The sequence below is a fragment of the Melanotaenia boesemani genome, chromosome 2 (assembly GCF_017639745.1).
Source record: "Melanotaenia boesemani isolate fMelBoe1 chromosome 2, fMelBoe1.pri, whole genome shotgun sequence".
Classification (NCBI taxonomy): Eukaryota; Metazoa; Chordata; class Actinopteri; order Atheriniformes; family Melanotaeniidae; genus Melanotaenia; species Melanotaenia boesemani.
In genome coordinates this window covers 7,483,145-7,488,691 of record NC_055683.1, presented here as the reverse complement: position 1 = coordinate 7,488,691, position 5,547 = coordinate 7,483,145, and the positions used below count along the sequence as shown (strand labels likewise).

Sequence of the window (5,547 nt, the reverse complement as noted above, 5' to 3'; positions counted from 1 at the left end):
CTCGGCCGACATCTCCTGGACAGAGAATATCACGTCAATCACCAAGAAGGCTCAGCAGCGGCTACACTTCCTGAGAGTCCTCAGGAAGCACAAACTAAACTCCAACCTGCTGCTGACCTTCTACCGCTCATCCATCGAGAGCCTGCTGACATACTGCATCACAGTATGGTACGGCAGCTGCAGTGTAGCAGACAGGGAGAGGCTACAGAGAGTTGTAAATGTTACCAGGGGTGAGGTGTAAAATAACTCAAAAACAAACAATGTAAAAGTTCAATTTATTAATCACACAAACTTAAAGAGCAACTGGCAGGTTAAGAGCATGATTAATGGTTTGGATTATGCATATTTTATAGTTAATATCTATTTAGTTTTTGTTGAAGTCCGTGAATAAGAAAATAAAGAAATCGGTTATGGACTATTAAAAACTGCTCAAATGACTGTAAAAATCTGTTTTGCCGGAAGTGACGTCACGTAAGGGACTCTGTTATGTACGTTATTGCTAACACAACAGTTATGGCTAACACAACGGAACGGAATGGGCGTGAGATTATGGAGGAAGAAGAAGATAATTTTATTTTTAGAAGTGATCCATACAGTTTTGAACCTGAAGCTACAAACAGAGTCACTGACAACCAGCAAAGGAGATCGTTGACGGGAAACAGGCAGCAGATTCAGTCATGGGCAGCTGAAAACATCTGGAGGATTAATCAAACAGCATGGTAAGTGATACAAATGTTTCGTAAATTTTCTTCCACATTAGCCTTCTGAATTGGGCAAGTAATACCTGGTTATGCTGCAGACCAGTGAAAAAATACAGTGTTTGCAATAGCAAATAGATTTTAAAGCCTTTTACTTACTGCAGCCGATAGGAAGACATCCCTGTCCTGCCCCGCCCCGACAGGTTTGTTTTAAAAATCACGTTTCGCCACAAAAAAAAACAACTTCAAGCTGCTACTATGTCACTAGCGATTCGTGACAAAACATTGGTTAAATAAAATAGTTCTGTGGCAGATAATGCCTATAAAAGCTGTGCAATGGCTACCCCGTTCACACAGTTGTAGACAGAAAAGCGCTGTTCTAATCAAATCATCTGATGATACGTAGGCTAGTGCCCAAAGTAGCCTCGCTAAGGCTCCATCATCTAATCCACGTCGGGTAGCCTAACAGCGCAAAACAGTCATTTTAGACTATAAACAACTTTCTGAATTGTGTTGATTGATCAAGGAATACCAGAGTTATAATCTTTTTTCTGAAGTTGGTCAGACTGGATGTGCGTGTAGTGCGCAAAAAAAGCCCACGCTGTTCTAAACTCATAAATACCTCATAGAATGTACGTGCTGTAATGTCTTAGTTTTACCAGCACTCTCTAAACTTAGAAGCAGACTATTTCAATGGGGGTATTTAAATACGCTTAAAAAAAAAAAAAAAAAAAAAACGGAAGAAAATTTGTTGCGCCAGGATGCTGGTTCCATGACGAAGGATGGATCTGCGCACTGGCTGTGCAGATCCATCGCTTGTTTTTTTTTTTTTTTGTTTTGTTTTTTCGCTAAACTTACCTTTTTTTCTAATCCAACACTTGGTCTCAGATTTTTCAGGATGTGTATAATTTTGCACTTTTTTCCCAATGATAAATAAAGCCTGATTCTGAGGTTTAAAGATATTGTTAAAACAGAAAAACTATTTTTAAAACTGGATTGTAAACCCTTCTGAATAATGGTCATTCCACATATGATGCCATGTGCACTGCAGTCTTAACACTTTATCCCCCAAACAACAGAGCCCACAACTCTCACCCACAATTGGTAATCCCTCTTCCCCCTATATTCAGCAAGGCCAGTGACAACAGAAAAAAGGGCATCTCAGCTTTATGTATTACATGAAATGTTTCAGCATGTTATAAGCAGCTATGACTACGGATGAAATATAAACATTTAATTTTTAAAGCCTGTATGTAAAAGTAAAAAAAATAAAAATCTTTACATGGTTGAACATATATTTACAACACTGTATCTACATTTAACAACAGAAATTCTTTAACAGCATGTTATCTAATTACAGGTGTTTATGTGGACACTGTCAGCCCATGAGCAGTGCGGAGGAGAGCATATGCTGCAGGGAGATTCCTGCAATTTGGAGCCTCGTCGAAGACCTCCATCCACAACCCGAAGGCATTACTTGTGTGGGACAGCATCCTGGGTTCTCTGCATGCATGACCTGTAACACATACAAGACATGTCTTCCTATTCTGTAAATTGTAATAATAAATAAAATATTTTGCTTCCATCTCAATGTCATCTTTCTGTTATGATCATCTTCCTGGATTTATTTAATAAGTTCTAATTATTAGAAGCAAAACATCTTATTTAAACTTGTTGCTAGAAGTAAATAAAGCTCAATTAATTTACACAGTCATACAGGAATTACAAAGAGAGAATAGAGATAGAAAAACAGGAAAATATCCAAAGAAACATTTTTTTTTTTAGATGTTAAACACTTCACCTGAGACGTCTCATGAGTGTACATTGAACCTACATTGTGGTAAATAATGTTCTGCTCTGAATTACCATAGCTGGGTTTTCCATAGTTAACTCTGTACATCTTATATAATCACCTGATGAGCGGTAGTGATATGGCCGTTTAATGTTGCACTGTGTTGATTTGTCAGCGTGGGTCTGAGCAGGTTCTGACAGCTCTTGGACATCCTCGATGACAGAACCCATACACGCATCATCACCATGAGTAGTTGGACTTGCAAAAGATGCTGCAGCTACTGCCTGAAGAATCTGATAAAAACACAAACATATAATTAAAACCCATGAAAGTATAGTATCATGTTTGTAATGTGTATGCAGAGGCCTATATTTTTGTCAGTAGACTTAGGTCTTTGCACTCAAATAATTTCAGGCAAGTTACAGCCTACATGATGTTGACCAAAATATTATACTAAATCATGCATGTAAAATATACAATGGTCAGCACACACATTATACTCGTCAGCATACTTATATTAGACCCACTCTTTGTACTCCATCAAGTTTTGTGATGCTGTGTGCATACAGTATGCACTCCGTTTTTTTTTGTTTGTTTTTTTATCAGAGTATGAAAATTGATCAGTGATGCAACCCTCTATAATTAGAATTCCTTTTTATTATGTGAATTTGGTGCTTTTAAAGTCCCTCACCATATCCCTGCAGATATACAGGTCTAACACAAGCTGTGTGCTTTTTATGCCCTTTTGTCCATCATAAATATGTCTAATATATCTCTGGACATTGTACCAGTCATAGAACAAGGTTAACCATGTTCTATGACTTGTACAATGTACAACGACTGGTACAGGTTCTCGGACGTGTGTTGTAACTGCTTTTCCTCGGGTGTCCTATAGAATAGATAAGATCGTTATTTAAATGACAGGCTAGCAGTTTCCCCATTGACTTTCACTAGCATTAGCATCGGCGATCTTCTCCAACAAGAAAAACGGGATTAAATATGTTGAAACTGTCCTCAATAATAAGTAGTAAAAAGGGGACAATTCCGTTTTATAAGAAAAGGTTATAAACAGGTTAAAAAACAGAGAGAAAAACTTACTCTGCTCGTCTCCCGTTTCCGATGGGCGGCCCGCGGCTTCCCCGGTGAAGGCAGACGTGATGGGGCACCTGCTGCTGCTAGCATGCTAGCCGTAGCATGAACAGTGGGAACTGCATCAGACCTTAAACGCACTGACCTCATGGTCTTGTACCCCATCTTAAACGCAGTTAGGTCACTAGGCATATAGTCCGTTTCCACAAAGTGTGCGCTGCAAATGACGGAGTTTTTGGGATGAACGGACTTGAAAGTGAAGTCTTGGCGCCTAGCCTGGACAAACCTGACCCAGGAGCGAAAGGTGGGGCTCTTCTTGTTAGGGAAACTGTGGACACGATGTCCAGAGAGACTTGAATTTGTGCAGGATGCACAAACACAAGTATTCACCATGGTGATGTTCCAGAAATCTTTAGTTTTACTATTAGAAGTCTGGAGTAAAAAACACAGCCGATGCCTACGATAAACTGAGCTGATAGCCGCTGGCGTATGGGCTCGTTTACCTTACATGACGTCACGTATCACGTGACAGGAAAAGTTATGTTTTTTAAAGCACTGGATCGCAGACGAGCTGAATTAAGTGCAATTACAAAAAATGAAATTTTAAGAAGCTTTTATTTATGCCACAGTGTCTCTCTGACTTTTTCAAAACGTCATATTGTGGAAAATTCAACCTGAAAGATGCTCTTTAAGGGGTCATCCCCCATTTACTCCTCCTGTCATCTAACCTGGTATCCGCCTGCTCCCACCCGACTGGAACCGCACACCACGAAGGCGAAAAACCCGCTTAAGTCACCGGCCCGATGGCGGGCAAGCACAAACCCACACACGATTGCACTACAACTCACTGCAAACTAACACCCAAGCCTGCATGCACAAGAGTCGGGTGCAGAACGGCTCCGGGTGATTACCGACAGGAGGGTTCAACTCATTCATAGGGGGATGCCCAAACAAACAAAACAAACAAACAAAAATTAAACAGTTAGTCCGCCCGTACAATCAGCACCACCACAAACAATTGGACCAGGAGCGGACTAACTTTAAAACAAAAAACCCTAAAAGGACAGCAGGCAACGGTACCCAACAGCTGCAGAAAAAGAAATACAAAATTACTACAAAAAAATACTTTAATTCAAACACAATACTCACAACATACCTGCAGCGTTGAGTTCCATTACTCAGTCAACATGCTTTTCCCAGGATCTACACCACTCAGATCCCAGCCCTGCATTACAGACCACACTTAAAACTCATCCACCATATAAAATTCAACATATAAAACCATATTTACCTGATGCTGCTAAAAACCACCTTGCACCAAGGCTGACGTGGCCCAATGACGTCCTGACCACTCCAACCAGGAAACTGGCACTCCCCTCTACAGTGCCACTTCCCCTTTTATAGCGGAGCAGCCCTAATCAACACAGCGACACCCTATGGTGCCAACCGCTACATAAAGACAGCACAGAAGATCATTGGCTGTCCTCTCCCCTCCCTGATGGACATTTACACCTCCCGCTGCCTCAGCAGAGCCAGAAACATCATAAATGACAGCTCCCACCCTGGCTCTGATCTGTTTGCCCTGCTGCCCTCTGGGAGGCGCTACAGGTGCATCAAGACTAAAACAAACAGACTCAAAAAGAGTTTCTTTCCAAAAGCAATAACTGCCCTGAACTCCTGTAGGACTTCAAATCTGAAATACTCTGGACACTAACGACATGTGCAATACATTCTGTCATGTGACATATACAACATATCATGATACATGCAACAATACTCTGAATGTGCAATATATTTTTTGATTTGAATAGGTTTCATACTTATATCTGCAAATAACTCGAGTGTGCACAACTGTTTATTTCTGTAAATATTTTATACCTTAGATCTTTTATTTATTTATTTATCTTCTATACTGCTCTCTTTGCACTGACATTGGGGTTGGCTTAATCTCATTGTATATTTGTATAA

At 40.3% G+C, this 5,547-nt stretch overlaps 1 long non-coding RNA gene across 1 annotated transcript; it reads left to right on the top strand.

Moving 5' to 3' along the window:
• The first annotated feature begins 585 nt into the window (after positions 1–585).
• Positions 586–2,283, top strand: LOC121655392. Its single transcript, XR_006013187.1, has 2 exons — positions 586–719; positions 2,059–2,283. It is a non-coding gene; the product is annotated as an uncharacterized LOC121655392 (long non-coding RNA).
• Positions 2,284–5,547: the final 3,264 nt, after the last annotated feature.